This window comes from Magnolia sinica, chromosome 15, assembly GCF_029962835.1.
Source record: "Magnolia sinica isolate HGM2019 chromosome 15, MsV1, whole genome shotgun sequence".
Lineage (NCBI taxonomy): Eukaryota > Viridiplantae > Streptophyta > Magnoliopsida > Magnoliales > Magnoliaceae > Magnolia > Magnolia sinica.
This window is the reverse complement of record NC_080587.1, coordinates 65273661-65282807: the sequence shown is the minus strand read 5'-3', so window position 1 is coordinate 65282807 and position 9147 is coordinate 65273661. Positions and strand designations below refer to the sequence as shown.

At 38.0% G+C, this 9147-nt stretch overlaps 1 long non-coding RNA gene across 1 annotated transcript; it reads left to right on the top strand.

The window, feature by feature from the left end:
* The first annotated feature begins 4138 nt into the window (after positions 1–4138).
* Positions 4139–4679, top strand: LOC131228168 (uncharacterized). Its single transcript, XR_009162740.1, has 3 exons — positions 4139–4209; positions 4342–4374; positions 4499–4679. It is a non-coding gene; the product is annotated as an uncharacterized LOC131228168 (long non-coding RNA).
* The last annotated feature ends 4468 nt before the right edge of the window (positions 4680–9147 follow it).

Below are 9147 nucleotides of genomic sequence, written 5' to 3'. Positions count from 1 at the left end.
CTGTCATGATTTGCATCCATATATGTGTTCTCAATTACCAATATCATGACATGAGATTACCGTATAGGTGCATGTTGATGGGAAATGGATGATTGATGAGCTTTTAATTTTCCATTTATATATTTTTCAGATTTTTTTTTTTTGTTTGGTAATTTAAGAAAATCAGAAATCTTACAATTGGTGTAGGGAAATTGGTGAAGCCAAGCATGTTATGCGTTGAACCAACAAACATTTGCTGGAACTCTAATCAGATCATAATGCTTTCTTTGAGTCCCAACTGTAGTGATTGCAACATGGTTTGAGGCAATGCTCGTATCTTTCCCTTAAAAGACCTTTTTTTTTTGTATTGATATAAAATGTTTCATTTTAAATTAATCCATTATACTTTATTTTCATCAAACAGAATGTAAGTATAGATTTGGGGCTTTGCAGGGGACCTGTATCCTGCTTGGCCGTAATGAAAATGATACTATTTAAAGTTAGAAAATGAGTTTCCAATGGTGGAAATCTAAGGAGCAAATTGTATGCTGAATATTTGCTGCTAGAAGTGCAGTATGAAGACATTATTACAACATTTTTAATGTCTGTTTAGAGTCACAAGCCTCACATTTATTTTAATGTCTGTAACTTGCAGAATGAAGGTCTCAAACACCGAGTGTTTGAGTGTTCCTTGGCTGACCTTCAGGCTGATGAGGATCAATCCTACAGGATTTTACAACCGACAAATTAAGATCGCTGGTCCGTAAGTGGCAAACCTTGATCAAGGCGCATGTACATGTGAAGACGACAGACAACTACACCCTGAGAATGTTTTGCATTGGATTCACCAAGAGGCGCCCTAACCAGGTTAAGCGAACCTGTTATGCCCAGTCAAGCCAAATCAGACAGATTCACAGAAAAATGAGGAAAATCATGGTTAACCAGGCAACGTCCTGTGATCTCAAGGAGTTGGCGCTTAAGGTTTAGTGTTTTCAATTTCCCTTTCTATCTTCAATTTTCATGGAATGTTTGAGGATTTTGTTTTAGTGGATGGAGAATTTTGAGAGATGACAATAAGAAATATACATGTAACTGTGGTGCAGATATAGTGTCTGCGGGCTGTGGTGCATATATACATGTAACTGTTAAAATAGAAAGTGCAGACTCCACACCAAATCTGCATTCTATCATTTCTACATCTGATGGGGTAATCAACTTAATCATTCCATTGCCAATCTTAAAAAATGTTGTTAAGTTTAAAAAATATTTATCTTTCTGTTTGAACAAATGCTTGTTTCTTTTGTACTGTCTTAGATATCTTTTCAGAGGCTATTGAACAAGCACAGTGGAAAGCGAGCTACTTGGGAGTATCCATTTGCTGTGGCTGGTGTAAATATCATATTCATGATCATGCAAATGCTAGATTTGAACTCCCGTAAGAGTCATCTCTCTCTCTCTCTCTCTCTCTCTCTCTCTCTCTCTCTCTCCCTCCTTCCCTCCCTCCCTTTCTCTGTGTGTGTGTGTGTTCATGTGTGTGTTCTTTGTGACACACACTAAAAGGTCCCAAGCCTAGGTAAATTTGGACGGTTGGTGTCAAATGGGCAGCTCAGCATTCTTAAGAAGCTGACCCGAAATAGCTGAGACAGCTATGATGATGACACACATATACATATATATGGAATGAGTGTTTTTCCTTTTTCTTTTTTCTTTTATGTAATTATTGCCATGGATATTAGTAATATTCTCAAGGCATTGGTATCATCATATCATGATCCTGGTATGAGCACTGCATGAATAATGTTGTGTTCAGTTCATTGCTATCTGAATCTGGGTTCCATTTTTCATGAAACCAAAATGGCAAAAAATAAAAAAGAAAAGAAAAGAAAAGGACATGGCACCAATCTCTGCATCAGTGTTTGTAAACGAATCTGTCATAGCCTATAAACTTGAAATTCTATGGAATGTATAGCTACCTGATTGAGAACTTGTCACTAATGATGGCTTATATATGTTTGCAGCAAAACGAATCTGTCACTAATGATGGCTTTCAGGTTAGACAGAAGTGTCTATGGCCCTCAGACCTGAGAATATGTTTTTATACATGGGGCAGGCCCGTGAGATTTATTTATTTTTTGCTAGTTACGCTGTTTGTTATGAAGGTAAGTTGTGTACACATCCCTTTTGTACACAGCTATTTACTGGTTAGCTTTGTATCCCTGCTAGGTCTAAAAATGAAAGTATTGGCTATGTGCTGTAGGTACGATCTGCTACACTCGACACATGGCTTCCAGAACAGGTTGCATTTATTCAAAGTAAGCATGCAGAACACTTCTCAGCCTTCTTTATGAGCTTTTTAATTGCCGCAAATCTGCCTACCAATGAGGACAGCTTCTTAGCCTTCTTTATATTGATTTTAATAATAGTCTTACTCTTTTGGTTGTATGCAGCAATGGGAAATGAGAAGTCATAGATCAGATTACTTTCTTGAATTTCTCTATTTTGAAGTTTTGTAGCTAAAAATCTTTGTTTTTTCCAACCGAACTATAGGAGATTCAGGCAAAAAGAGCTCTTTAGAACTCTGTATTTCCAGCTGTAACCAGAGTTTGGAATTTTATTCTGTGGAAAATGGGATTTTTTTTTTTGAGACTTACAATTCCTTTTCCCTTTTGAAACAGGCACTGACAATGAAGAGGTGGAGTACAAGCCTCTCCCTGGTGGTCTAAGAAATGGTACTAAAAAAGAGACTAGGGCATCTGGAGATGCAAAGGTGAGTTTATGTTGTTAGTTGTATTCCCATCTATCTAAGCTGTTGGAGTAATTTCTTGTAACCATCCCAAGTCCCAATTCTTAAGAATGTTTACTGGAATGACCTCATCCTTTTTGTCTCTGTCTAGATTGCATTCCTTGCACTACAGATTGCCAAAGTGAGAGCTCTACTATGCCTCATTTTCATGTTCAAGTGCGGTAGATTTTCCTGTATTGTGTTTGTTAGAACATGAGCAAACCGATCAGTAGCTTGACCTGTTTGATGCAGCATTACACGGCAACCTGTTCGATATTATACTGGGTTTTGAACTTATTGCAGGTACGATCTTGCTCTGATCCTTGGTTTACACACATTTTGAACTTACTGAGATGTGGTTACAAAATTTAAGTACAGTAGTTATTTGATTTAAAAGAATTACACTGTTTACATTTGGGACAACAGAAAGGAATGTTATCTCTTTACAGTTAGTTTACAAGAATATGTTATAGTTTGTTTTCCATAATTTTTTAGTACTTGGGCCCCATTCAACTCAACCTGCATATTTTCTGACCGAGCAACTCAAAGAGTTTTTAAGATTACTTTGATAAGAGATGAATGCTCTTGAGAAGCCTGGTTTTAATGTGTTGGAGTATCAAATGTTTGTCTATTGATATCTCTCAGATCCTAGTTGTTGTTGGGGTGTCTCTACGTGAGGTAGTTAGCTTATACAAAGGTAGAAGAGTAATCGCAAATTTTGTGGACCTATGAGTAACTTGAAAAAAAAAACTGCGACTAAGAGAACAGAAATTCACCATAATCCATGGGCTGCAATCTATGTTAAGCATATCTTCATGTCTCTGATGCCCCACTGAGCTTGTACACGTTAGTGTTCATAGACAGAATAAAAGATCATAGACTTGTGAAGGAAATGTTAAGGCCATTTTCGTCAGAGGCCTGAAAATGAGTTCATCCCATGCTCGTCAAAGACCATGCTCGTCTTAGAGTAGAAAAATGCACTAGCAAAGATTTGAGTTTTATTGTTTTGACAAGATTATAATCCTTTGCTGGATATTCACATTTCTTTTTTTTTTTCTTACTTTTCTTTTTGGTACTAAGAGAATAAAATTGTGTTTTCAGGTTTGCCAGCGACACATGTACGGCTGGGACTGTTAGGAGAAAATATTCATTGGTGATAGTTTGAAAAACCAACTTCTCTTTCGATAGTTGGAAATTAATGTATGCATGGTTGTTTGTGAGGATATATCCACTACAACACAACGAGTGCACTGTCATTATCTTTTAGCCACTTTCTATACAGCACACCATACTGAATTTTGAATTGCAATTTGTGCTGTTATGGTCTTTGTTTTCAGTATGGTGTAGAAGGACAGATGAGCTTGTTGATGGCTTGGTTTTCATGTTCATTTTGCTAGGTTTTGAAAGCCATTGGAGTAGACCCCATCAAGGGGTTTATAGATTTTCAGGTGTTGGCTTGAGTTGCAGTCTACTTTGTAATTACCGTGACTCTATTCGTCATTTTTAAACTGAGGAATTTGGGTTCTTGATGGTTTAGCTAGAGCTTCATTTTGGATCCCGTCTTTAATATGTTTATGCAGGTGGTGGAAAATGCAAAAATCTAGGCAGAAACGGTATGGATTTTTTTTTTTTTTTAAAATAAATCTGGTCTTTTTTTAATGGCCAGAGAGAGTTCTATATTACAACGGTTCTTTTAACTATATAGTTAATTTCATTTTTTTGCTGACATTGTTGTAGGTGGCAGCCATGATACGATTGGATATGAGTGAATATATGGAGCGGCAAAGAAAGTAGTTGGCAAGATTAAAGTGGAAGGTTAGTTTTCAATGGTATAAACCGAATTTCATGATGTTTGGTGCAACCAACTGCACCCTATGCTACACTTATTTTCATTGGTACAGAAATTGTGAGTAATAGTCTATCTTAAATTAGATGTTAAAAAGTCCTAAGCCATCTTAGAACATCTCAGGTTGTGTTTATGTTTGTATGAGTCCCGACTTTTGAGTTTTGGAACATCTAAAGTTTGAAATTCTCATTATAGGGTATTTCTCTGTGCTTGTAATGTAGTAAAATCCACCATTACTTACTTGCATTTGTGTATTGTATGTTAATATCCCAGTACTCTCACCTGCATTTATGTATTGTATTTGAAGACATGTTTAGATGTATCCCAGAATGAGAATGAAATCGAGTATGCATCAGCTGGTGCATATTCACTGGATTGGAGCTGTTTGGCATGATTCAAGAAGCTGATATTGGTGTTGGTATCAACAACATTGAAGGCATGTAGGTTTATTGTTCCTACAATTAGGCTGCCCATATATCTTCCTAACTATAAGTCACATGTCATATATTTGAGCCATGCTCATACTATAGGATCTTGGAAGCTCTACAACTAGGAATAACAAAATCGCTAACTCTTAGATTAATTTGAGTTACTTGTATCCCACATATATCAACCATCACATCTTGCAAAAGTTGTTATGCCTGAAAGCTACCTCTGCAGAAATACTTTACTGGTAAATATATCCCTTGAGTTTGTGGATGATGTGATTATGACAATATATCTCATGATTTACAATATAAGCCTATATTTTCCTCATAAAATGAGCTTATGATCCAATTTGCTTATAATTGATTGTTCCTCAATACAAGTCTTTGATTACAGGATGCTCTTGGTGGAAATTCAAAAACAACATTTATTGCAAATGCCAGCCCATCTATTTGGTGTGTACCTATTTTCCTAGAGTTCTCTAATTTACTTTTTTATTTGTTTCATATTTAGAATTATATTTGTTTTGTATTGTGAATTGTTGAGGGTCAAATATTGCATATCAGACCCCATTTATTACCTGGATTTATGAGCATGACTCTGTTTAACGGCTTGGTTTAACTGTGTATGTGATGCAAGGTGTAATTACGAACTGAGACTAAGAAAGGGTGTTTAAAGCTGGGATTTAATGCTCTGATGACACCAAGGCAAGGGACGGACCCCAGGGGACCAAGATCATCGAATTTACACACCGGAGATCCGTGAAAATCAAGAAACTGAAGTTCAAGTGGCCCAAAATTGGTTCATAATGAAAGATCACAGGGTTCCCACTATCCGTTCAGGTCAAAACTCTATACAGGGCCTGAGGACTCTAAATGAACTGTACATGTCGAAATTCATCCGTCGGATCATCGCGGGAGCAGCCCAACGGACAGATCAGCTACCAAAATAATGATATGGGGCCCACCTGACATCTTGATATGCTTCACTTTTGGTCTCACCCCTTTAATGGAAGTGCTAAAGATGATGGACGGATTGGATGTTACATATACATCACGATGGACCCCACATGGCCAGTGCGTGTACACCATGTACACGGCACTGGCCGTGCACCGAACCACGTTACGCGGGTCAGCAGCGCTGACCCGCATCTCCTTCTCAAATACGGCGGTTGTCGTTTCACGCGGCGAGACGGACGGACGGCTTTGCGGACGCTAGTGGGCCCCACACATCATTCCAGTGAATGATCCAAGCCGTCCATCTTGTAGAGGGCCATGAGTTCTTCAAACCCATGCTAAACTTTTGGACCCATGCAAGCACACGTGCACGATACAGAGGCCATAAGTGGACTGCCCTGCAACGTTCAAATTGATGTTTGGGTGATTTCTTCTCTGATTCCGCGTCAACGGACGGCAAAAACCACTCTTTCCCGACCGAAATTTCGAGAGGAATCTGGTGGATGGCTTGGATTTCTCATTTGAAACTTATTGTGGACCCCACCATTGTCACAGCGTAAAGATTACGCAAGCCCTGTTTACGCAGTCCGGAAAAACCCGGATTTTCCGAGCTATTGTGTATCCATAGAGAGGGTCGGATGGCCAATCCGAACCGTCCAAACACTACAAAGCTGGGCCTTCAACCTCACCATGCAGTCAGATTCCAAGGTGAGGAGGTTCGCCGTTCCAGAAATCACTCTAAAAATCAGGATGTTTGCGGTTTCGCTGCGAAAGAGGAGTGCGTGACTCCTTGTTCTCTTCTAACCAACTTACGCACCGACTCCAGCATGCACCCACGGCCATCTCTGTTGTCTATAAAAGAAGAAGAGAGAAACAAAGGAGGGACGTTTTTTGGTTGGAAGAAAGAAAAACGGGGAGAGGAAGGGCAGCCGTGGAGGCCAAGAGAAACGTGAAGGAAGGAGCGCTTGGAGCATTCAAGGTGGGGTGCCGTAGGGGGAAGATCTGGAGACGGGAAGACAAGGAGAAGAGAGAGAAGTTTTTTTCTTCCTTTACTTTATTTCCTTGCTTTGTTTTTTCCTTCTTCTTCTTCTTCTTCTTCTTCCTTTTCTTTTAATTAGAATTTAGCCCGCATCATGACGGGCTAAACCTCTTAGCTAGGGCTAAGAGGTGAAGCTTATAGTGAGATGGGAGACTCTAATTGCTGATTTAACTATTTAATCGTGAATTGAACTTGATTATGGTTTAATTATTAAGGGAATGTTTGTAGTTTTTAATGGTCTATTGTGATTGAAATTACAATGGGTCTGTGATAGCTTTGAGCATGTTCCTTTTCTCCTTTTCATGTTTATGAAGTCAGGAAGCCCTATTGTTCACCATCGTCTCATGGGCATGGTTGGATGACGGTACTCTTCCTAACTTTCATGGCATGTTGATTGATTGGTAATTAGATTAATTCTGTTGTTTGCTTTGTCTCCTGGGCATGGTTTGGTGATGGAATCCATTCTAATTCATACACCTTTCATCTCTTGAAAACCAGATCAAGTAAGTTCAGTTTGATTTCCATGATTCCTGATGCAGGCAAAAGATCTCCCTGATCTCTACGAGTGGATCCTCTGAATCCCTAGTTTTCCTTCCTTTGAATTCCTTAAAGTTTTAGATAACTATTCCACAATTATTCTTCAAATTCTCTTTGGTTTAAATCACATCTTAGTCTAGTTCTAGTTCTACTTGGTTTCAAATAACGTACAGGTATCAGTCCCTGTGGATTCGACCTCGGTCTTACCGAGTTTATTACTACATCACAACCCTGCACTTGGGGTTTGAACAAGTTTTTGGCGCCGTTGCCGGGGACTGACGGTTACGTTTTTCTGAAATTAATTAGTTTTAGAATTAAGTTAGGATTAGGATTTTACTTACTTTAGGATAGAAGTTTTTATTTTATTTTATTCTATTTTTAGAACTTAACTTGTTTCCTGTTTTATAGGATCTGGACATAAGTTTCTAAATTGGTAATTCCTTCCTAATCTCTCTACTTTTTCATATTTTTAGAATTAGGGTTTAAATTTTAGAAATTTTCTAATTCTAGTATCCTCCCTTCTGTAGGAAATAGTTTATTTTTAGAATTTAGGTTATTTCTTTCCCTTCTTAGAAATTAACTTTCTATTTTTGTTTTATTAACTTTCTAATGCTGACACTTTTAGAATCTAATTTTGTTTCTTAATTTATTTTTAGAATTCTTTAGAAACTAACCTTCCTATTTTTTAGGCCTTTAAGATAGAAATTTCTAATTCGGTAAGCTCCTTCCCTACTTTCTATTTTACAGTTCTCTTTTAATAATTTACTTTCTAGTTTAGATCTTTCCTAATTTATTTTAGAAATTTCCACTTTCTTTTAAGAATACCTTCTTTTAGAAATTAATTCACTGTTATTTTTCTTTTATCATTCTTCTCTTTTTAGAATCTAACTTATTTTTGTTTTATTTTGCAGGTTTTTAACTTAGGACTCCAATTTGGTAATTCCTTTCCAACTCTCTCTTTCTTGCTAGATTTTCTTTTCCTTTCTTAGGGTTAAGTTTTTAATTGAGGGCTGTGAGTGTTTTCATGCCCAAGTGGGCCCGTGACGACACTCGACGTCTCTTGACTGAAGGAGGATTGGTTGAGGGGTTGACTATCCATCGCAGGACTAGACACCGCTCGAAATCCCCTGAGTTAACTGAGGTTATGGCTGAAGACCAACCTCCTCCACTTCCACCCAGGGTGGAGGATACCCAAGATGAGAATGAGGTGCAACAGGCACCCCCGCCTCGTACTTTACGAGATTATCTACAACCGGCGGGAGTGAGTATGCCCTCATGCATGATTTTTCCTGAAAATACAGGACAAATGGACATCAAGCCAGGAGTTATCCAACTCCTTCCCAAATTCCATGGACTTGAATCAGAAAGTCCATATTTACATTTGAAAGAGTTCGATGAGATTATAGCTACATTATGTTTTCCTAATGTATCTGAGGATACAATTAGGCTGAAACTCTTTCCTTTTTCCTTAAAAGAGAAAGCTAAGACGTGGTTACATTCACTGCGTCCTAGATCCATTGGCACATGAAATGACATGCAGAAGGAATTCATAAAAAAATTCTTCCCACATCATAAAACGATT